Source organism: Salmo salar, chromosome ssa09 (assembly GCF_905237065.1).
Source record: "Salmo salar chromosome ssa09, Ssal_v3.1, whole genome shotgun sequence".
Taxonomy (NCBI): Eukaryota; Metazoa; Chordata; class Actinopteri; order Salmoniformes; family Salmonidae; genus Salmo; species Salmo salar.
The window spans coordinates 114,819,341-114,844,406 of NC_059450.1; the positions used below are offsets into that span (position 1 = coordinate 114,819,341).

A 25,066-nucleotide genomic window follows, 5' to 3' on the forward strand; every position below is an offset into this window, starting at 1 on the left:
TCTCCCTCTTCCACTCTCTTGTTTCCACTATTCATTTTTCTGTTGGCTCCTTAACCCTATCTCTCTCTTATTCCCCCTCTCTCCCCTTAGAGATTTGAACAAAGGTGATAGTGATGCGAGAGTGCAAGTGGGAGGCTAACCACTTTTCCTGTACAGTGTGTGTCTGCGTGCATGCTTGTTAGAGTCCTCTTTCCCTACCTGTAGTGATAAGGACACATTTTGTGATTGACATATTGCGGAGTGGATGATAGGACATCTGTATTTATCGCTCAGGTTATGTGTTCTGAATGCTCACCGCCTCACGCCTACATCATAACTCTTTCTGTGTGTCCAGGGTTGTCATGGAAACCGACAGCACAGCAATCCAGCGTGAGCGGAGTGTTACATACATGCATACATACATGCATACATACATGCATACATACATGCATACATACATACATACATACATACATACATACATACATACATACTAGAGGTCGACCGATTTTATGATTTTTCAACACCGATGCTGATTATTGGAGGACCACAATTTTTTTCCCGATTAATCGGTCAACCTCTAATACATACATACATACATACATACATACATACATACATACATACATACATACATACATACATACAACACAGCATTCCCCAACCTAACCCATCCTGAGATGCTCAAGGTAGATGGTGGCGGTGCCCCTTACCACAGATCTAGGATCAGATAAATGTACCCCCCCAACTCCATTTCCAAGGGCTTCCATCTTCTCCTTGAAATTCAGCTATTACCTTTCACCCACTTTTCATGTGATTAGTCCGGTACTTCTCATAGCAGTAGCCCCCATCATACTGTAGGCAGAGAGACAGCACAGCGCCACGCGTCACACACTGGAGAGACATCCAGCTGAGGTAGGAGTTCTCTCATGCAGTTCTGATCAACCCTCCTATTTCCATTCAAATAGAGTCGGGGGGTGTGGGGTGTAGAGTAGAGTGGGAATAGGAGGAAGAAAAGGATGAAAGCGTGGAAATCCCACCTCCCTGTGTTTTAGTATGAATGGGGTTGCCCACCCCTCTCTGCAGGGGGTCCCTGCCTGCAGCACACTTTCGGGCTTAATAGTGAAGGTTGCTCGATGGTGGTGCTATTAGAGAAAGAAACCGTTTTAGATGCACACAATGCCTTTTAACACGCCTAGCACTGTCTCTCTCTAGCTGATAAGGTTTGATGCAGGGCAGTGTTCCTTATTGCTGGTTCTGTAGAGGGATATGCAGGTACTTTGAACCAACCAATTTATAACTGACCAACGGTGTCATTGTTGACTTGTCGATGCATTCTTTAACCTCTCTGGGCTAGGTGGGACGTTTGCGTCCCACCCTAGTCAACAGCCAGTGGAATCCCGTGGCGCGATATTCAAATACCTTAGAAATGCTATTACTTCAATTTCTCAAACATATGACTATTTTACACCATTTTAAAGACAAGACTCTCGTTAATCTAACCACAATGTCCGATTTCAAAAAGGCTTTACAACGAAAGCAAAACATTAGATTATGTCAGCAGAGTACCCAGACAGAAATAATCAGACACCCATTTTTCAAGCTAGCATATGTCACAAAAACCAAAACCACAGCTAAATGCAGCACTAACCTTTGATGATCTTCATCAGATGACACTCCAAGGACATTGTTATACAATACATGCATGTTTTGTTCAATCAAGTTCATATTTATACCAAAAAACAGCTTTTTACATTAGCATGTGACTAGCATGTGACTAGCATACCCACCGAACACTTCCGGTGAATTTACTAAATTACTCACGATAAACGTTCACAAAAAACATAATTATTTTAAGAATTATAGATACAGAACTCCTTTATGCAATCGCGGTGTCCGATTTTAAAATAGCTTTTCGGTGAAAGCACATTTTGCAATATTCTGAGTAGATAGCCCGGCCATCACAGGCTTGCTATTTTGACACCCACCAAGTTTGGTACTCACAAAACTCAGATTTACTATAAGAAAAATTGGATTACCTTTGCTGTTCTTCGTCAGAATGCACTCCCAGGACTTCTACTTCAATAACAAATGTTGGTTTGGTTCCAAATAATCCATAGTTATATCCAAATAGCGGCGTTTTGTTCGTGCGTTCAAGACACTATCCGAAGGGTAACGAGCCCGGCGCGTTTCTTGACAACATTTTTCAAAATATTCCATTACCGTATTTCGAAGCATGTCAAACGCTGTTTAAAATCAAGTTTTATGCTTTTTTTCTCGTAAAATAGCGATAATATTCCGACCGGGAAACCCTGTTTTCGTTCAAAGACTGAAAATGTAAACATGGAGTCGTCTCGTGCACGCGCGCCCCCGTCTCATTGCTCTCAGATCGACCACTTACCAAATGCACTACTGTTTTTCAGCCATGGCCTGCAAAGTCATCATTCAACGTTCTGGCGCCTTCTGAGAGCCTATGGGAGCCGTAGAAAATGTCACGTTACAGCAGAGATCCTTTGTTTTGGATAGAGATAACGAAGAAGGCCAAGAAATGGTCAGAGAGGGCGCTTCCTGTTTGGAATCTTCTCAGGTTTTGGCCTGCCTAATGAGTTCTGTTATACTCACAGACACCATTCAAACAGTTTTAGAAACTTTAGGGTGTTTTCTATCCAAATCAAACAATTATATGCATATTCTAGTTACTGGGCAGGAGTAGTAACCAGATTAAATCGGGTACGTTTTTTATCCGGCCGTGCAAATAATGCCCCCAATCCCCAACAGGTTAACGGTGTTGGGAACATAGAAATATAATCTAGATTATATGTCTATGGTTGGGAATCAGGGAAAAGAGTGTTTGTTGTGCAGAAATGAGGGATGGGCATTTGAAATGATTGCACTTAGAACAATGCATTTTTTTCCTCGGATATCCGGACAGTGGAATGTTTGTTTTATTTATTTAATATCTTCAAATCGAGACTAGCTCTTTTTTTCAGCTTGAGAGTGGGGGAGGGGACGAGAGAGGGGCAGGGGCCTTGCGTGTGTGTGTGTGTGTGTGTGTGACAGTCTGTGTGTGGCACGGTGAGAGAGAAAGTAGGCAAACTGACTCGTGCTAGCTAGACAAACTTGTAGCTGCAGTAGGATATCTATCATACCATCTGGCAGTGCCTGTCTTGACTGCATCAAGTCGTTGTAAAGAAGTTAGCTAGCTACAGTAGCCTAGCTAGCTAGTTAGAGTAGCAGAGCTAATCGATGCTATTTTGCTGCGATCCTCGTCCTTGTCTTCAACTCCACTCATATGAATGAAACTGTCGACCTGTTGGTTGATCATTGTAGCCTACTCCTTCTTATTTTGACAACTTAATTCCGTAATTTTTATGAATTCCATTTTGCGTTGATAAATCTCCCACTTCACTTGCTACACACAGAACCTCTGTAGCGTCGCTTTGATTGACCGACAATAACAAGCTACACACGTGTTAAACGTGTGTAGTAGTGTTGTCACGGTACCAGAATTTTGACTTTGATAATAAACTTGGTATCGGTATCATACGCGATACGTCATGATACCAAAACGAGAGTATTAGGAGTATTAGCCAAAGTTACAGAATGGCACTTGATCCTGCTAGATAAACTCAGCTGCTGCACTGTTCAATCGTAAGACATCTTTTGAGTTCAATATCATTACATTTCAACAATTGTATGTAAATTAATATTGACACAGCCACTTATGCATTAATGAATCAATTATACAATCAATTTTACTTTGGTAAAAACAATCTCACTACAGAACAACATCATGGTAATCATTTATTGTAAATCTATTAATAAACTGGGTAAATCCAGATGTAGACTAGGTCTATTCACAATACAGGTGAATGCATATTATTCAATAGGAGTGTGTGCGTGCATTGAGTTATTGAGGTTGTTTTAGCTGATTTCATGGGGCTACAGATTACAAACAATCCCTTCCATTTAGGACTTATTTTATTGGCTAGGAGAACATATTATTTTATTCTATTGATCAACAACCTTTCCATAGAAGCAATCTCTTTTATAATAGTGTGCGCTGTCTCTAAGAAAGTAATGAGTAGGGCTGTTAGTGACCGTATTGATGGCAGTCAAATCCCATGTTACTGTTTAGTCACGGTAACAAGGCTTCTCCAAGCTCTGATGCTGCTGATGGTCATTAGTAGCCTACCAAACTTGCTAACTGCCTGGTACTCCGCACTCTATTGTCCCTCTAATCACTCTGACATCAATACAAATGTGATCGAAAATCTAATCAAACACTTCATGAGAGCCCATGAGCTCATGTTGGGCAACATTTCTATAGGCTATGCAATTGCGTGAGAAAACAGTTTTGATGGCTTCTATTAAAAAGAGGAGGATCACATCAGCTTTGTAGACCTCCACAAGTCTGGTTCATCCTTGGTAGCAATTTCCAAATGCTTGAAGGTACCACGTTCATCTGTACAAACAATAGTACGCAAGTATAAACACCATGGGACCACGCAGCCGTCATACCGCTCAAATTATATCTCCTAGAGATTAAGTAATTTGGTGCAAAAAGTGCAAATCAATCCCAGAACAACAGCAAAGGACCTTGTGAAGATGCTGGAGGAAATGGGTACAAAAGTATCTATATCCACAGTAAAACTAGTCCTATATCGACATAACCTTAAAGGCCGCTCAGCAAGGAAGATGCCACTGCTCCAAAACCTCCATAAAAAAGCCAGACTAAGGTTTGCAACTGCACATGGGACAAGGATGGCAAGCCGAAAAACACCATCCCAACCGTGAAGCACAGGGTGGCAGCATCATGTTGTGGGAGTGCTTTGCTGCAGGAGGGATTGGTGCACTTCACAAAATAGATGGCATCATGAGGACGGAAAATTATGTGGATATATTGAAGCAACATCTCAAGACATCAGTCAGGAAGTTAAAGCTTGGTTGCAAATGGGTCTTCCAAATAGATAATGACCCCAAGCATACTTCCAAAGTTGTGGCAAAATGGCTTAAGGACAACAAAGTCAAGGTATGGGAGTGGCCATCACAAAGCCCTGACCCCAATCCCATAGAAAATTTGAAAATGTGAAAATGTGTGTGCGAGCAAGGAGGCCTACAAACCTGACTCAGTTACACCAGCTCTGTCAGGAGGAATGGGACAAAATGCACCCTTCTTATTGTGGGAAGCTTGTGGAAGGCTACCCGAAACGTTTGACCCAAGTTAAACAATTTAAAGGAAATGCTACCAAATACTAATTGAGTGTATGTAAACTTCTGACCACTGGAAATGTGATGAAAGAAATAAAAGCTGAAATAAATCATTCTCTCTACTATTATTCTGACATTTCACATTCTTAAAATAAAGTGGTGATCCTAACTGACCTAAAACAGGGAATTTTTACTAGGATTAAATGTCAGGAATTGTGACAAACTGAGTTTAAATGTATTTGGCTAAGATGTATGTAAACTTCTGACTCCAACTGTATCTACAACAGGAGTGTAGCCTACCTGACTGGCATGAAAATGAACCATGGGAAAAGCGTCCTCCCTTCGCTATTTAAGTGCATAGATTATGAGACAGGTGCATGATAATGGTTCATTCTAAATCAAAACTCATTTCACACATATATTAATTAGTATATGTAAAGACAGCAAGAATAGTCTGATGGATGACAATATTAGCCTATCACTTGTGAATGATGTATTATCGCTTGTGCAGTAAGGCAAGAAACAGCTTGCCTTTTTTGTGTGTGACCTTTTTCAAAACATAGTCGCGTACTTCATGTAGCCAAGCCCGTAGACCTATATGTTTTGAAAAGAGGGAGTATTTTGCATGACAATAACCGGCGGACAAAATTTCATGACCGCCACAGCCCTAGTAATGACATTTTGTGAGGCAGAATATGCCAGTGGAATCAGATTTTGTGGCTGCGGAATCTAGTGGAAACCAGACGGCTGGCGAGGGAGATGAAGAAGTAGATTTTTTGGTGGCGAGCGAGGCAAAGTGAACTACTAACGTTTTTGGTGACAATCAGCTTTAAAATCAGCATATTTTGCTTTATGGTTTGCATATGACAAACAAAGCAGTTAGGGTAGTGGTTTCAGCTGTGTGCTAGCACGGAAAGTTAGCCTACAATTAAAGATGGAAGCTACAGGTATAGTCTTGCATTGTAAAAGTGTTCTATCATGTATGGACATTTGTTTTGCGAACAGTAATGAACAGATTCAACATTTCTTAATTCCGTTATTCAAGTGTGTTAACTTCTGTGCAGCATGAGTGGGGAGCTAACGAGGCAGCTCAGACAGCTCTAACATTGAATAGGTAGAGAAGGCAATTGCTCTTTGCGCTATAAAGGGACTGCACTGATTAGACGTAAAATCCTCTCAATCACGTGAGACACATTTGACAGTACCGAATGTAACAAAAATGATATTATCGAACAGGTTTTTTTTTCGATTATGACCTCTCTGATTCAGAGGGGTTGGGTTAAATGCGGAAGACACATTTCAGTTGAATGCATTCAGTTGTACAATTGACTAGGTATCCCCCTTTCCCTAATGTGTAGGCTACCGGAGCTTTTTTTAACGGGGTGCACTCATACAAACTGTTTTATTAAAATGTTGAATGTGGTGGTCTATCCTTGTTGACTTAGGTAGCAAAGCCTTTTTTCATTGTTAAATTAGGTCTGTTTTTTTCTCTGAAAATGAATCCTCTCCCAAGAAATCAAATTTTCAAATCAAATTTATTTTTATATAGCCCTTCGTACATCAGCTGATATTCTCAAAGTGCTGTACAGAAACCCAGCCTAAAACCCCAAACAGCAAGCAAAGCATGTGAAAGAAGCACGGTGGCTAGGAAAAACTCCCTAGGAAAAACTCCCTAGAAAGGCCAAAAACCTAGGAAGAAACCTAGAGAGGAACCAGGCTGAGGGGTGGCCAGTCCTCTTCTGGCTGTGCAGGGTGGATATTATAACAGAACATGGTCAAAATGTTAAAATGTTAAAATGTTCATAAATGACCAGCATGGTCAAATAATAATAATCATAGTAGTTGTCGAGGGTGCAACAAGCACGTCCGGTGAACAGGTCAGGGTTCCATAGCCGCAGGCAGAACAGTTGAAACTGGAGCAGCAGCACGGCCAGGTGGACTGGGGACAGCAAGGAGTCATCATACCAGGTAGTCCTGAGGCATGGTCCTAGGGCTCAGGTCCTCCGAGAGAAAGACGGAAAGAGAGAAAGAGAGAATTAGAGAGAGCATATTTAAATTCACACAGGACACCGGATAAGACAAGAGAAATACTCCAGATGTAACAGACTGACCCTAGGCCCCCGACACATAAACTACTGCAGCATAAATACTGGAGAAATCAAACACTAATGTACGTTTGGATTTTTAAATAACCGTTCCCATCCCTAGCAGAAATGAATTCATATAATACAATGGCAGTGACATCACACAGCTGAAAAAGTCCACCCAATCTAACAGGGTAAAGAACAGCATACATTGTACAGGCCTTGTCAGCCAGGGTATGATTACACCAACACTTCCATGTGTCTTACAGGGCTTTCACACTAAATTGGTTTGGAGCGTTCCCCCCCCCAACTCGGGCACGTTTCACCCCCTTAATTCGGTTCGTTTGGACTGGTGTGAACACTATCCTCACTCGAGAGCGCACTAAACAACGCACCATGGTTCGTTCAAAAAGGGTGGTCTCGGTCCAGGCCAAACACGGGGAAAAAAACTGATTCGAGCATTTTCTGAAATGCACGCAGTACTGTAATTTGATATTTTCATGCAGAATCTGAAATTATTATTATTATTATTATTGATTAGGGAAGATGGGGGCTATACCGGGTTATAAGCTACTGAATATAGCTACTGTTGCGCCGTTTTTAGCGAAAGTAATATGACGTTTGGGATACACGTGCTCTGCTTCTTGATAATCAGAGATATTTAATATGAGCATTTTCCTCCAATAAACAAATGACTTGCATTAACATGTGGTTTTGTTTAGGTGTTTTAGTTTGTTTGACATTTGGCCATGTGGAACCAACCGGACCGAATGGGGTGGAGGGGATACAATAACAAATAATGGAACTCCGATTCGAACTATAGCTCAGAACTGTGTGAAAACGCCCGTACAGTTGCGTTGACAAACCCATTAGATGACTAGAACAGCACCTCTTCAAACTGGTTGGAATATGGAACGACTTAAGTAGCACTTTAGTAGCACTCACACACACTGCAAACTTTCTAAAATATTAATGCAGTCGGAGTTTGGAGTAATCCATTTCAATCGCAGCACAATGTGTATGACAGGCGGGCGGAAGGAAGCCCGCTCATTGCTTCTCTCCTCTGTGGCTCACCATGGAGCAGAGCAGCGCTGGATCAACCACTAATGATATGTAAAGTACGATTTGCATGTCCTCTTTGAAACGCGCCTGTTCTCTAATTCAGGCCGACCCAGTCGCACTGTGTTCAGTGTACTGAGAGAGATGTTTAATTACCTTGCTCTGCTGTAGGAGATGATGATTACTGAGCTCTCCCTAGCTCTAACATGCAGGGACATAACTGACCATGTTCACTGAGCCTACTGTACAGCCGTATACAGCAAGGCACACACGTTCATATTACACAGTACGCACACAGGCAGGTGTAAACACGCTCATTCACACTCATACGTACACACTCTTGGAAGCATAGCTACTTCACAGATCACAGGTACCAAGAAGCCCAGTCATCATACTCATAAGTCAAGAACATGCACTCAGATTTCCTGATAGATCCAGCTCTCCACCCACACAATCTCTCTCCCTCTGCACTGGGCTTGACTTTCTTTTCTCTTTTTGTTTGATGGTCATTCTGTCTGGCAGGCACTGCAACCACAGAGAATGACTCCAGTACTAAATATACAGTTGCTGTGTCCTATTTAAAAATGCACACATAGGAGGCTATATGGAGTGTCTTAATTTCTTTGTGTTTATTATAATGGAATGTATGCTAGGCAATTAGCCCCATGGCCTAGGTGTTGCATTTATACATTTCAACCCTAATAGGCTTACCAGTGACCCTACTCCATGGGCTGAAATGTTAGCCACCGCTGGAAAGTTTTCACTCTTTATTTGATTTGATTTTGGAAGTTGGGGAGGTCTAAACTGTAAATCCATGCTGACTCTGCAGGCTATATTCAGGACTGGCCCTTGGCTCTGGATACTATACTCTCCAGTAGTTTAGTCGATACACACACACACTCATGGCACACGCGCACACACAATGTCTCTCCCCACCCCCCCCCCCACACACACATTTACTAAGAGATTGTTATGCTGTGCGTCGTGGAGTAAGTGGACCTGAATTGATCAGTATTGATTGGTACTGTATTGTCAGACGGTAATGGGCCTCTCCCTCAGGATGTTTTAGCAGTGTCTGACCCCCCCCATCTCAGCCCAATCAACCTCACTAGGGTTGGGCGATATTACAATAGTATCGTATAGCCATCGTTGATGGCGACGACATCGTGACGTGACAGCCGATGGTTTAGCCTATTTGAACTTGAACGGAGTGGTACAGCACACAAGCGACATTCAGAGTAATTTGCCTATTCCTATTTGCTTTATAGCCTATTTGTTTCAATAAATATGTTAAAGAAAGCAAGGGAGGAATGTAGGCTAGACAGTAGAGCCGGGACGATACCAGTATCGCGATACACGTAAGTATCGTGGCAAGGAAACAAAACACAACGCGGATTTAATTTATTTAGGAAAACAGACCTAATGTTGGAAACAAACGTTCACTCTGGATGACAACATAATAACATTTATGTATTTCCTAAGCTATAGCACACAATATTTTACATACAGCGGGTTTTTAACGAGTTACGTCTGCTTTGTGTGTTCATTTTTGAAAAAATATCACAATAATGTTATCGTCCCGGCCCTACTAGACCGAGCGGAGAATTCCAACAAAGGCGTGCAAATTGTCCATTCTCTTTCGGAAGACATGTAGCCTTCACATAAAGCTTGTTGTTTTTGTCAGCCAATCTGAGCGACCCTACAGTCAAAGAAGCTATATGTGTAGCAAGTGAAGTGAGAGCTCACTAATGCACTGCAAGATTAACTCAAAATTACTGAATTAAACTTTGGCAAAGTGAGAGACGAGCAACTAACAGGTTGGCAATTGTTTGGAGTTGGTGGAATGGACAGCATGTAGACTCAATTGACTACCTAGCTGGCTACGTTAGATTAGATAGCCTCTCTAGGCTACTAGGACTTAACGGAGGGTACATTCATTTGAAGTAAATCACTTTTTGACAGCATCCCTTTTGATTTGAACAAAATGTTCCATACAGACCCATGGAAGAAGTGGCCAGAAAGGGATAAAGGTGCTCAAAGTTGACCCGTTTTGCATACTCCACCATACCATGAGACATCCATGCCTTCATCACTGGGGGCAAATGTTACCATTTTTTAAATGTTTTATTCTACCTTTTTTAATGTCAATTATCAATTATCATGATTCAGACCCCTTGACTTTTTCCACATTTTGCTATGTTACATCCTTATTCTAAAATGTATTAAATTGTAATTTTTTTCTCATTAATCTACACAATACCCCATAATGACAAAGAAAAAACTGATGTTTAGAAATGTTTGCAAATGTATTAAAAATAACAACGGATACCTTACCCTTTGCTATGAGACTTGAAATTGAGCTCAGGAGCATCCTGTGTCCATTGATCATCCTTGAGATATTTCTACAACTTGGAGTCCACCTGTGGTAAATTCAATTGATTGGACATGATTTGGAAAGGCACACATCTGTCTATATAAGGTCCCACAGTTGGCAGTGCATGTCAGAGCAAAAACTAAGCAATGAGGTCGAAGGAATTGTCTATAGAGCTCCGAGACAGAATTGTGTCGGCACAGATCTGGGGAACTGTACCAAAAAATGTCTGCAGCATTGAAGGTCCCCAAGAACACAGTGGCCTCCATCATTCTTAAATGAAAGAAGTTTGGACCCACCAAGACTCTTCCTAGAGCTGGCCGCCCGGCCAAACTGAGCAATCAGGGGAGAAGGTGCTTGGTCAGGAAGGTGACCAAGAACCCAATGGTCAGTCTGACAGAGCTCCAAGAGTTCCCTGTGGAGATGGGAGAACCTTCCAGAAGGACAACCATCTCTGCAGCACTACACCAATCAGGCCTTTATGGTAGAGTGTCCAGCTGGAAGCCACTCCTCAGTAAAAGTCACATGACAGCCAGCTTGGAGTTTGCCAATAGGCACGTAAAGGACTCTGACCATGAGAAACAAGATTCTCTGGTCTGATGAAACCAAGATTGAACTCTTTGGCCTGAATGTCAAGCGTCACGTCTGGAGGAAACCTGGCACCATCCCTACGGTAAAGCATGGTGGTGGCAGCATCATGCTGTGGGATGTTTTACAGTGGCAGGGACTGGGAGACTAGTCAGGATCGAGGGAAAGATGAGCGAAGCAAGTAGAGATCCTTCACGAAAACCTGCTCCAGAGCTCTCAGAACCTCAGACTGGGGCAAAGGTTCACCTTCCATCAGGACAACGACCCTAAGCACACAGCCAAGACAATGCAGTAGTGCCTTGGGGACAAGTCTTTGAATGTCCTTGAGTGGCCCGGCCAGAGCCCGGACTTGAACCTGATCGAACATCTCTGGAGAGACCTGATAATAGCTGTGCAGCGACGCTCCCCATTCAACCTGACAGAACTTGAGAGGATTTGCAGAGAAGAATGGGAGAAACTCCCCAAATACAGGTGTGCCAAGTTTGTAGCGTCATACCCAAGCAGAATCCAGGCTGTAATCGCTGCCAAAGTTGCTTCAACAAAGTACTGAGTAAAGGCTCTGAATACTTATGTAAATGTGATATTTCTGTTTTATTTTTTTTACTTTTGCAAAATGTTCTAAAAACCTGTTTTTGCTTTGTCATTATGGGGTATTGTGTATATATTGAGGGGAAAAAACGATTTAATCAATTTTAGAATAAGGCTGTAACGTAACAAAATGTGGAAAAAGTCAAGGGGTCTGAATACTTTCCGAATGCACTGACTGTATATTGTAGTTAACGCTTCGAACACACCGACAGCATCTTTGCGTAAAATAGTACGCAGCATCATCTGGATATGTATGGAACAGAAGTTCAACATTCACCTTCTGCTACCATTTCTGTCAAGCCATCTCTGCATACAGTTTGACGCGTAAATCCAACGTATACACCACACCGAACGCACTGCAACTGCCTCTGCAACGCAATGCTGCAAGGCAAACGCAGCGTTTCATTGGAAATGAATGTAATCCTGGTGTACCAAAATGCAACGACGCGGTCGGTGGGTTCGAAGCGTTAGACCCTACTTTATATCATCTGAGGTTTTTGTGTTGTGCCTACCATCGGTGGAGACACAACATGCTCTTGAATACAGGGTGGGTGTCATTTCAATCATAGGTCCATTCTATGAATTCTATTTCTATCACCTCAGACCACTGCAATTCATCTGGTACACCGTGACTTTTTATTTTATTTTTAATTATTTTTGTAATTAAATAAATAAATACAAATATAATTTTTTCCCCCAAATTACTACCACAAAGATGGCAGCTGGTCCAACCACCATAACTTAAATGGTCATGTCTATTCTATTATCTATATTTCTATGATTTCAATAGGTTTCCTATGAAGGATTGACAGTATAATTTAAAACAACAGATATTCTCATTCTCTAATGTGTGGACCTCCAACCATCTTTGTGGTACGATTCTGAAAGTTATTGAAATTTGATTACAAAATGGTTTGACAACCCGGTTTGTAAGCTTTTAAATTAAATCAATCTCAACCCCTTATCTTTTCCATTGATGAAGACATGTCTCATGGTATGGTGGGAACACTTATCTCTTGAATGTGTTTCGTCCAAAAAGTCACTTTCGGCACACTTTGACAATGGGTAAATATGTATGGAAGGTTTTGTTCAAATCAAAAAGGGGTGTTGTCAAAAAGTGATTGAATTCACATTGATTTAGGCTACCCTGTAGTCAAGACAGGCACTGTCACATGGGATGATCATTTCTTCTTCTCTCTGTCTCCCATCTGCTCCTATCTCGCACACCCCGCCCATCCATCTTTTCTCCATGTGCGCGCTACACAGCCACAGACACACACCCACCTGTCACATACTGAAGCTGCCTCCGCCAGGAAGGATATTAGAAAATATTTGCTCTGCCCATTTTAAACATCTTTTGTCATGATTTGTCCAGTTGTGAATGTGATTTCACTCTATAGCCTAATGGTGGTTATAGTAGGGTTTTGTTTTCCCGCCAATTGTATTTTTTAGAGGGGGTGGCCAATAGTGGCAATACCATTTGTATATCAGTGTTTTATGAGTACATAATCACGATAGGACAAAAGTTGACATCGCCCAACCGTAAACCTCACCCTGCCCTCCCCCATATTTGATCACCCCACCCTCTTGCATACCTTTTCACATCACTCACTCCGGTTCTGAGCAACCCAACACCATTTTTTTTACTGAGCCTACATCAACCCTGTTCCTCATCCCACTACTTTGTAGCCTACCCTCGGCTTGCCCCCAGTCCTACAACCTCCACCGACACACACCGACCTCCCATGCACTGGCACTAGCACTCTGAGTGCAGTAGTCCCCTGGCTCACCCTGCTGCTGTCGTTTTGTTCAGGAGAACATTCCGGTGCACAGGAAGAGGAAATCAGGAAGTTCGGAGGGGTAGGGCATTGGCACGGTGGGGGAGGTCAAGGATACAGAGGGATAGTCATCAAGGACGAGGTTGAGGGTGAGTGAGAGAAATACAGACAACAGAGGGACATGGGAAGAAAAGGGGGGAAGATAGAGAAAAACAGAGAGCGAGAGAGAGGAATAAAGGTGTCTGCATGCTTCCCAGCCAAAACAGTTCGGAAGAGTTTGAGCATATATTATAGGGACATTTTGTGACAATGTTGTTAATTTTCGACTTCAGTAGGGTTTTTTCGACTGTTCGGGCACACAATTTATTTTCTCTCTCGACAAGCCAAAGTCGGTAGTCGGAGTCTAAGCATAGGGATTCTTCAATGAAATCTTAGTCATTCAACGAGAGGGACGAGTTGATTTCATGCCCATTTCTTGAATTGAGAAATACTGCACCAAACAGCTTAGTTAGATGTAAAATTATGCGACTAAATGGACACTGCTATTGCTGCTTTTTGCTCATTTTCCAAGCAAAGGTCTTTAAGGGACCATGCAGACACACTTGTTCGCTTCGCCTAGCTGAGTTCGACTAGGTGCCAGCCGGACTGAAGCATGTTGATGCCTTAAGAGGAAGAGAGAGGGAGAAGGAAAGCGAGATGGGGAAAGGCAGAAAGAGGGAGAGAAATGCCAGAGGATGCTGCCTGATTTATCTGTTCAATAAAAGTTTTATTTTACTTCAGTATAACGTCTGACATGTATAGTGTCGTAGCTACACGAAAAGAGGTAAATGAACAGAGGCTTTATGTCTGAGCTGTTTTATCCGTGGAGGATCAGAAGATCTTAATTGTTTGCTCGATTTTTGGATGCTAACATATGAACGTTGTAGAGATAGCTGGTGAGTTTGTGTATTTAGGAGACTATGGTGTGTGCCACTGAGTGATTGGATGTAGGCCTCGTGTGTGTTTGTAAGACACAGACAGAGCCCCTGGCATCCACATCTCCTCATCACACAATAGACTCACTGCTGGACTGATGAGCCTGGAACTGACAGCACACACACACACACACACACACACACACACACACACACACACACCCCTCAGCCAGACTGTACACACTTAACTCCTCACACATCTTCCATCCATATCAGAGCTCAGTCAGCCTACTTGGAACGTAATTACCGGTTAACAAATAAACCTTCTGAATCTGCTAAAGTAAAGTAGCAAAATTTATGTTTTGCGGGGTGTTTCTCTCTTTTGGCCTAGATCTTCCCAATTGTGGCAGTGTAGTTTTCCTCTGGCTACCTGGAGGCTTTGTTAGGGCTCTCTGATGTTTCACTCAAAATGTCACCCGTTAAACTTTTCAACAACTGGTAGTTGTCTCTTCGGTTCCCTAATAACAGAGAACAGTGGTTCTAACTTCTTACCATTTGTTCCTCTTGTGTTCCAGGCAGCAGAGCTGTGATAAACTTCCCCTGTCCCCGCCTCACTGATCCCCTGATCCCCTGTGAGTCAACACGCACACGGACCACGCCCGATTCACCTGCGCAGCTGACGCCTGGAGGAGGTAGGCTAAATGAGTAACAACAGTGTGTGTGCACGTATGTGTTAGTAACACTGTTATTTTACAGCAGCAGGGCAATACGTGGTTGGCTGTAAAAGTGAATGAAGTCACGGAAAGTGTGTTGCATGATTTGTGTCCCTATCTACAGATTTATATTGCCTTCAGATTGACAGCTTGAAGGACTGGTTCAATACTCAGTGAAACTCCCCACCTCCCACCAGTAGAGTTTGGGGTTGCATTTGCATAGTCAACACGGGACTGTTTTGATTTGTTTGTGCCTGCTTCTGTCTATGCGTCCGTTTGTTGTAGCCTGAATGTTGACACCATTTTTAGGTGGTTCTACTCTTATTGAGAGATTGAATGTGGGCGTAAGTGTGTATGTTCGCACATGAACCCATCAGGAATACTGAAAGTCTTCTGTGCGACCAGCCTTAACCTTGGGGCATCACCTGATCCTCTGTTATGTAACAGCTGTCCTGTGTGTTGTCAATGTTAACAGCCGGGGGGGGGGGGTTAAGGGGTGTGTTTGACGTCTGTGGCTGAGTCTTAGGCCCTATTCCCGCTACGAGAGATGCGGTGTGGCGAAAGACATTTCTACTTTTCAATTCACATTACATCCTTGCTTTGCCTTTCGTTGTGGCTGGCAAAGCGTCGTTCTTGGTACGCAGATCAAATTGACCCTAAATATCACAGTAGCCATTAGCCAGTAAGCACAATTTATTTAACAATCTGAGAAACTTTTCTTCTGAAATATCATACACTATTGAATAATACAACCAAACCCGATTACACTCTTGAATAATGCACCAATTGACAAGCGTGGTTTATTTTCTCATCCGTACGCATTCAATTAGCTGAAAAGACACAGCTAACTCCCGTTAGCTAGCTATCTAGCAAACAACATTCTTCAGGATCAAGTAACGTCAGCATATCAATACTGAACGTTTACCCCTCCCGTACTAACAGAAGTACATTCACGTTATCATACAGCGTCATTCATATTATAATATAGGCTACACAGCTAGGTAACTTTATCTAGCGAACTAGTTAGCTAGCTAAACAAGATCATTTCTGCAACCTAAGCACATCAACTTGTGATCTGTTAGCCGAATGCTGACGTTTTCGCTGAACCATAGATAGACAGGAGCTTTTAGGCTTACACTAGCGTATTAGCGCTACCTTAGAACAAACCAGGTAAAAGCAAATTGCGTCTGACAACGTTGGACATTTCAGAATGTAACAGGCTGTTTCTACAATTTCAGGTAAAAAAAAAAAAATAGAGGGTATTTTTTGTAAAAAGTCTTAAGCAGGAAATCCTTTTTTTCCCCCTGATTTTTACCGCTGCCTCTACCTTTTACTCATATGAAATAGATCTACACTTAACCATATAGTCCTGGTTTTAATGTACTGGTAATATTCACTTAAATGCACTTCGTCCAATAGGGCTGTGAATTCTTAGAATACTTAGATGTCGATACGATATGTATTGCAATTCAATACTATGATTTTTATTGAGATTCCACGGTCCAAACATATTGCTCACCACATGTCTGCAGCAGAGGGACAAGAGAGAGCCATGACAAAACGAGTCAGTCATGGAAATAAAAGTGCTAAAAAAAAAAACTGCCTCCCTATTTAAAAAGAAGATAGAGAACAAGCTATGAAGGTTTTGGGTACAGCCAACCAGCGCAAAAATATTAAGATATTGTAAAAAACGATATGTTGTAAATTCAAAAGTAATATCATGATATGTAGCTATCGATCCCCCCCATCACTAACGACCGAGGCGAGTCATGTTCCTATTCAGTCCGAAAGTCGAGTACTGTGTCTGAATCCACTGTAGTCCTACTAAGCTACACCACAGACTTTTAGAGGTAGTAATGCAGTTGGCTGCTATTAGCTTTCCCTCTTTCTGAGTCAGAGAATTCCCCCTGTTCTCTAAAGTGGCTGTCTACCCCAGGGGAAAGGCCCAGTGCTAGATTGCAGCACAGCAGCAGATCAAAGTGGTAGTAAATTGAAGTCGATGCAAAGGTCTCAGTGAAATTATGATGAATGCTTTATTTGCCTAGCTGATTGGGGTTAAAAGTACCACTGCTCAGCATGACGGCCTCGGGTCACGCTTCAGAAATGGGCTGTAACAGTAAGTCTCTTTTTAAACCTGAATCAATGGTGTGTAGATGAGGGCTCATCTCATCCAGTCAGAGGGGAGAAGTTCCGATGTTGCGTGGCCTTGTGCTGATGTGTAAAGGTTTGTGTACGCCTATGTCATGGCAGAGACATCAAGGCGCCTATATAGCGACCTTCAACGTATCTCCCTCCCCTCGCAACAACTTCTCAAACTTCCACTGCCCTTCACCCTACTTCAGATCACAGGCAACCAATTGGAGGAGGGAAGATTGTAGGTCGCCCCTCATTCCCCGCCCATGCACCCTTCTCCTATGTGTGTGTGTGTGCACAATACAAATGTGTGCGTTTTCGCGTGTGTGTGTGGGGGGGGTTGCGGCTGAGTGTGTATCACTCCCTGCCAATGCTTCTCCTCCAGGCTAGCATTCTGTCTGTATGACGGAGTAGACCACAGCCGTGACAGTAGAGGTTATCAGGGATAGAGCGCAAAACAATGTCACAGGAAATCAATGGAGACCATCACAGCCGGGCCAGGAGAGGCAGCACAGAGACCCTGATCCTGACAAGACCTGTCACTGCCAGGTTCAGTAGGGAAGCACAGCCGACCTGGAGGACACACTAAGACAGGGGTGGAAAAACAAGGGCTGCAGTGTGTGTGTGCAAGCTTTTCCAAGCCGTCACTTTATCTCAAACACTGCAGCCCTCCAGGACCAGAGTCAGGCTAAGTCGGTCAAGTCTATCACACAACAGTCCCGGGAAAAACCATAGATAGGCCTTTTATCATGTTCATGTGGCACAGGGGTTTGGTTAGGGTCAGAGCTGTGGTCAGGTTGCAGGGGAAGCCAGTGGGGTGAGATCGGAGAGACGGGTCATCCTGGAATAGCTTGAGACAGACTAACCACAGGAACCCTTCAACGACCAGAGTATAATAGAGCTGAACTTTCTGTATCGTTACACATTCACAACCCACTGAAGCGACAGTAAGGTCCTAGTCATCTCCACCACTCACTAATCATCTATTCATTCATTATCAGGTCACAGTTCTCACTCATTACAGCAATTTTGTCTCCTAATAAGGATTAAGGACGCTAACGTTTTGGAAAACTGAACAGACATTAAGGGTCTCGTGTCATTTCCTCCAGTCACTCTCGATCAGTTTGCAAAGTACTGTTTGGCTACATATATTTCAGCACTTTATTCTCGTCTTCATGTATATTTTACCCCGGCCCTGGAGGTTGTGTATGAAGACTGCACAGCCCAGTCTCTGTTGTAGTCTATCTATATCAGGGCTGGTATTAGTAAAGCATCTCAGAGTAGGAATACTGATCTCGGATCAGGTCCCCCTGTCTACATAATCTGAATGCTGATTGGCTGACAGCCGTGGTATATCAGCCGGGTATGACAAAACATTTATTTTCACTGCTCTAATTACGTTGGTAAGCAGTTTATAATAGCAGTAAGGCACATCAGGGCTTTGTGGAATATGGCCAATATACCACGGCTAAGCTCTGTGTCCAGGCATTCCACGTTGGGTTGTGCGTAAGAACAACCCTTAGCCGCGGTATATTGGCCATACACCACACCCCCTCGGGCCTTATTGCTTAATTCTGTCGCTATTCTATGCGTAGGCTACCTCTTTATCTCAAATGCATTATTATCCTGCGTGGCGGTCTGTTCCACAAGTTACTTTTTCCTTGACCTTGATCACTTGGCTTTGTCACGATACAGTAACCGCTCTCTCCGTCTGGAGCATGTGTACAGTCATTCCGCTGGTAGCTGTAGCTCTCTCGTTGCTCTCTCTGTGATTATGGTGAGCGACTAGTGTAATTACCAGCTCCAGTGTGTGTTTGCGTTGTGTGGGCCAGGGGTGCACAGGCACTCCGAGCGGTGGGGAGCATCTTCAGAGGCCTCACTAATTGCTATGGGAGTAATTAAAAGGCATTACATTCCTGCTTTACGTCTTCTGTAGTTTGGGCCAGAGCTGTGTCTGCCTGGGGGTGGCTCAAAGCCCTTCATATTCCTCTGGCTTCTGTTTCCTATGGCACTTGCCATTTTCTGCCTCCCCTACTTAACTCTATTTAGTTATTTTCATTGTTTGGGGATAAAATTCATCCCTTTCACCTATGTGGGCCATCCTCTGTGCCTTGGGTTGCGATGGGTCTGTCTGGAGGAGTTTTCTTGCAGCTCTTATTTTGGGGCCGTGGCGAGCAGATCTCTTTCAGTTTTGCAAAGGTTCCGTGAACTGTGAAGGCTAGCGACGACATCGAATAACGTAACATTTCACATTTAGTTGAATTAGAAACGTATCGGTGCACTGCATAACAAGATGTGTTTGCCAAACACGTCCTGTTTCGTTGTGTGGCTGTGGTAGTCTGTGTCTGTCCGCCCTCCCAGCTTGTGCGGAGTAGTTGTGGCCCAGTTCTGCTCTGTCTGTCGGCCTTGACATAGTGTTGTGGACACCCAGAGACATGACAGAACTCCCACTCTCTCCTGACCTGCGTTCAGCTAAATAAAAGGGCCCTTTCTCTGGCTGTTGCAGCCGGGACCTATCTGGGATTGGGACTGATAGCGTATTAAAGCAAACGCGCCGGATGAGGGAAGATTTTGTGCCGGAGCAGCAGGATCAGACCAGGACCCTTCGGAAGTGGTCTTTTGAATCGCCTGTCTTTCTCCAAAACAAAGACATGATGCATTTGTGTGGTTAACTGGTGCTCAACTGACTGGGTGTTTTGTTCACTGCAAATGAGTTTTGTACATGGTATGTGTGTAATGCTGTCATATGCCAAAAGTGAATCACAGAGGATTGTGCAGAACGTAAGATTCATTCACTCTCTGCCTTGTGAGATGTAACACTCAATATTATTCAAATTCGGCTGATGAATAGAAGCTTGTGTGGAAATGATTACGATCCTCACAAAACATATTTTTCCCCTCGTACCAGTAGCTAACATCCGTTAAACAATGTCAGACTGAGAAATTGCCTGGATCATAAGCTTACTGGAGACAGATGTTGGGATGGAATGAGAACAAGGATTGATGCATCATAAGCCTGAATGGAGAGATACAGAAACACAGGGATGAAGCAAAAGAAACCGATAGGGATGGAGCGACGAAGGAGAGGAGGGAGTGTGAGCGGAGAAGAGACTGAATAAAATGGCGATAGATGAGCCTAGGTATAGAGGGACACAGAAACAGAGAGAGTAAAACATTAGACGGAGAGTTTTGAGCAGAGAAGACCCTGAATAAAGCAGAGGTAGATTAGGAGTCTCGGGAGGCTTTTTATAGCGGCGGGGCGGTGGTGAAGCCTGATTCTTTGTGACTGCCATATTAAGGCGAGTCATTTTGGTTCAGTGAACACGTTCCTGCTCTCTTCCTCCTCGCAGTCTCTCGACTCCGTCACTTTCTCCCCCTTTCAGTTTCCCTCCCCCCTAGCGTTCTACTGTTCTGTCGCTTTACATTCTCTCCCCCCTTCTCGGTATTCTATTCACCCTTCCCCTCCTTAGCTGAGTATAAAGTAGCTTAGTTATGTGCATCCTCGTTTGTTTCTTGCTGAAAACGCTATGGCAAGGGAGGGTGAGAATGGACAGAAGGATGGGTGGAGTAGGGTTGGGCGATATTACGATAGTATCTGATATCGAAGATGATTGGCAGCCATCGTCGATGGCGGCGACATTGTGATGTAACAGACTATGTATAGCCTATTTCAACTTGACTGGCACAACGATGTAAGGAGCTGACTGGGTAGCCCACAGCAAGGCCTTTTGTTATAGCCTGCACAACCTATTTCAATAAATATGCTATAAACAATTTATATGAATACCAGTTTTTTCCAGCCATGCTACTTCGTGATCAAACAATGAATTTATGTAACTGAGTTTTCAGAACATTTTAAGTTGTTATTGAATAACCTAACCTAACCACTGCATGGCCACTGCACCATCCTCGATCGCATGGCGCTACAGGGGATGTTGCGAACAGCCCAGTACATCACTAGGGCCGAACTCCCAGCCATCCAGGCCCTCTATATCAGACGGTGTGAAAGGAAGGCCTGGAAAATTGTTAGACTCCAGCCACCCAAGCCATGGACTGTTCTCTCTGCTTCCGCACGGCAAGCGGTACCGGAGCATCAAGTCTGGCACCAACAGGCTCCTGAACAGCTTCTATCCCCAAGCCATAAGACTGCTAAATAGCTAACTAAATGGCTACACAGACTATCTGCATTGACCCTTCTATTTTATTATCTCTATTCACACACTCACTCAATGCACTCTCTCTCACACACACACACACACACACACAACACACACACACACACACACACACACACACACACACACACACACACACACACACACACACACACACACATTCATACTGACTCTACACACACTAGGATTCTCACGATACCAACATTTTACAAACGATATGATACCAGGCCAAGTATCACGATACCAACATTTTACAAATGATATGATACCAGGCCAAGTATCACAATACCAACATTTTACAAACGATATGATACCAGGCCAAGTATCACGATACCAACATTTTACAAACAATATGATAACAGGCCAAGTATCACGATACCAACATTTTACAAACGATATGATACCAGGCAAGTATCACAATACCAAGTAGTATCGAAATACCACGGTGGGTAAAAATCAGTGGCCTAGCATCCTGTTTGCCCCGCCCCCCCGGCGCTTGTTCACATTTTTTTAACGTTCTCCAAAAAACTGTCTCTGAAATTCACACTTCTACTCAATACAACACATTTGAATTTAACTTCACACTGTTCAGTGTATAATAGAATTCTGCATAGAATGGCTGATTTGCTCATATTTGCAAAGGACTAACTGTGATTTGGCTGGAGGAATGGGAGGAAGGAGTATACATCAGTGGAGGCTGCTGAAGGGAGGACAGTTCATAATAATGGCTGGAACGGCACGAATGGCATCAAAACGCACAGAAGCCGTGTGTGATACCATACCACTCATCCGCAAAAGCCGTTATCACGAGCCCGTCCTCCCAGATGAAGATGCCACCAACCTCCTGTGATATACATGCATAATGATCTGCATGTCATTGTGTCAGTAAGGGGAAAACACTGCATGAAGCCTTTACTCTGCAGTACACACACACACACACACACACACACACACACACACTGCTCCCAAACAGATTTTAAGGAGCACCAGAAATAGATTTTTATCTAGTTTAGGCTTAGATTAGGCCTAATATGAATCCTACCTTTTGAAGCACATCATAAATAGCAGACCCTTTTCCTTTCTTTCTGTGCCAATCAAATGTGCCTAAACCTACTGTCAAGTACCAGCTTGTTAGCTAGCTAGGTAGCATAACCGAACAACATTTTTTGTTATCAAGCCAATAATTAGCGACCCGGGATTATTTTTTTTGAAACGGCCCACAACATGGTTTGTGAAATTATTTAAAATGCATGCGAATCTCGATAGGGGAAAAAAAAGGCATCTCCGGTAATATATATTTTAAAATCCGTTTAGGCTAGAGATGAGCCCTTTTCTTTGCTGTAAAGCTGCAAGCATGCCTTTCACAATTTTTTTCCATTTTCCCTCTCAGACACTCACAGGCTGCATGATAGTGAGCTTGCAAAGTCGACTCAGACTGGTCTGTGCTCTTGGATATAACAGGTGATGAAATGATACAATGTATCAACATTGCTGGCTTTGCACACTGCTCCAATGAAACAAATGTAGAAATCTAACAGAAGACTCATCGGGGTCTGCATCCCCACTCGCCATCACGGCTAAATTGTATTTTTAAAAAAACTGAAGGTGGAATAGACGTGAAGTGCTGACGGAGAGAAGCAGGTGAGTGAGGGCTGATAAGGGATGTAAGCAGGATAATTACAGCTGCCACACGTGATATACACATGAAAGTGAAGTGGATATCATTGGACCTGCCCATACAAGAGACTAGTGGCTGTTGCTTCAATTCAACTAAATTTATAAACAAAACTGACTTTTATATAAGGCACCAGCAGGTTCTTTAGATCGGTAGGGCATAAAAAGTTGTTAGTATCATATAAAACGGTAATACGGTATTCTAAAATGTTGGTATCATGACGTTTTGGTACCGTGATATCACTGGTATATCGAGCAACACACACATAATCATCAAACTGAGCAGCAGCATATACTGTATCATATATCCTGATGCCTAGTCACCTTACCCCTATACATATCTATCCCTACCACTCCAGCATCCCTGCACATTGGAAATATGGTATTGGCACTGACCCTGTATATAGCTTACTTATTTTGTGTTCTTCTTATTTCTATTTCTTGTGTTTTGTGCTATTTGACTTTTTTTTTATCATTGTTTTATACTTGTTTTATAGTTCTACTGATATTGATTACTGCATTTTTGGAAAAGAGCAACTAAGGCATTTCACTTCATGTGACAATAACTCTGAACTAAAAACATGATAGGCTTCAGGTAATAATGAGACGGGTAAGAACAAACAATGGCAAGATAGAAAAATCGAATGAGTAGTTTGAATAAACCTTACAGTTGAGCGTCGCTTAATCTAAATTAAGTTATGCATGCATCCGTCCTCCTTGCCGTTGCAAACCAAACGGCCAAAAGCAAAATCCTGCTAATTAAAATAGCTTATCAAAAGCATTAAGACGAGTTAAAGCTATGAGGAGTATTTCCCAAATAGAGGCCATTCTAATGGTGTTTGTCCTAAAAGTTGCAGCTTTCAAATGGTAACAATTGTGAAAATCTGATTTTATCAGATTTATTTTGAATGACAAATATTAGTCAACAAGAAGTGAAATTGAGCAAACATTTTTTTTTAAAGTTTTAACAAGAACTCAAAAGAAAACTTACAGCTTATGAAGAAACTGTGGAGAGTAGACCTATCCTATTTCCATAGTTTATTATTACTTATGTAAAGTGCATTTGGAAAGTATTAAGAGCCCTTGACTTTTTCCACGTTTTGTTACGTTACAGCCTTATTCTAAAATTGATGACAGTTGTTTTTTTTAATCCACACACACAATACCCATCTACACACAATACCCCATAATGACAAAGCAAAAACAGGTTTAGAAATGTTTCCAATATTTATTACAAATAAAAAAATTAGAAGCCTTGTTTACATAAGGGTGGCAGGTAGCCTAGTGGTTAGAGCGTTGGACTAGTAACCGAAAGGTTGCAAGATTGAATCCCTGAGCTGACAAGGTAAAAATCTGTCGTTCTGCCCCTGAACAAGGCAGTTAACCAACTGTTCCTAGGCCGTCATTGAAAATAAGAATTTGTCCTTAACTGACTTGCCTAGTTAAATAAAGGTAAAATAAATCAAAAATAAGTATTCAGACCCTTTGCTATGAGACTCAAAATTGAGCTCGGGTACATCCTGTTTCCATTGATCATTCTTGAGATGTTTCTGCAACTTGATTGGACATGATTTGGATAGGCACACACCTGTCTATATAAGGTCCCACAGTTAACTGCATGTCAGAGTAAAAACCAAGCCATGAGGTCAAAGGAATTGTCTGAGACAGGATTGTGTCGAGGAACAGATCTGGTGAATGGTACCAAAAAATGTCTGCAGCATTGAAGGCCCCCAAGAACACATCGTTCTTAAATGGTAGAAGTTTGGAACCACCAAGACTCTTCCTAGAGCTGGCCGACC

The 25,066-nt window shown here is 42.7% G+C and overlaps 1 protein-coding gene across 2 annotated transcripts in view; it reads left to right on the forward strand.

Moving 5' to 3' along the window:
* Window positions 1-25,066, forward strand: part of LOC106612494 (signal-induced proliferation-associated 1 like 3) — a 105,957-nt gene that overhangs the window by 35,910 nt on the left and 44,981 nt on the right. For both annotated transcript variants that reach the window (XM_045724368.1, XM_045724369.1), the window contains exon 2: window positions 15,148-15,264. The gene's annotated coding sequence lies outside the window, so the exon portion shown is untranslated. The remainder of the gene's footprint in view (window positions 1-15,147; window positions 15,265-25,066) is intronic.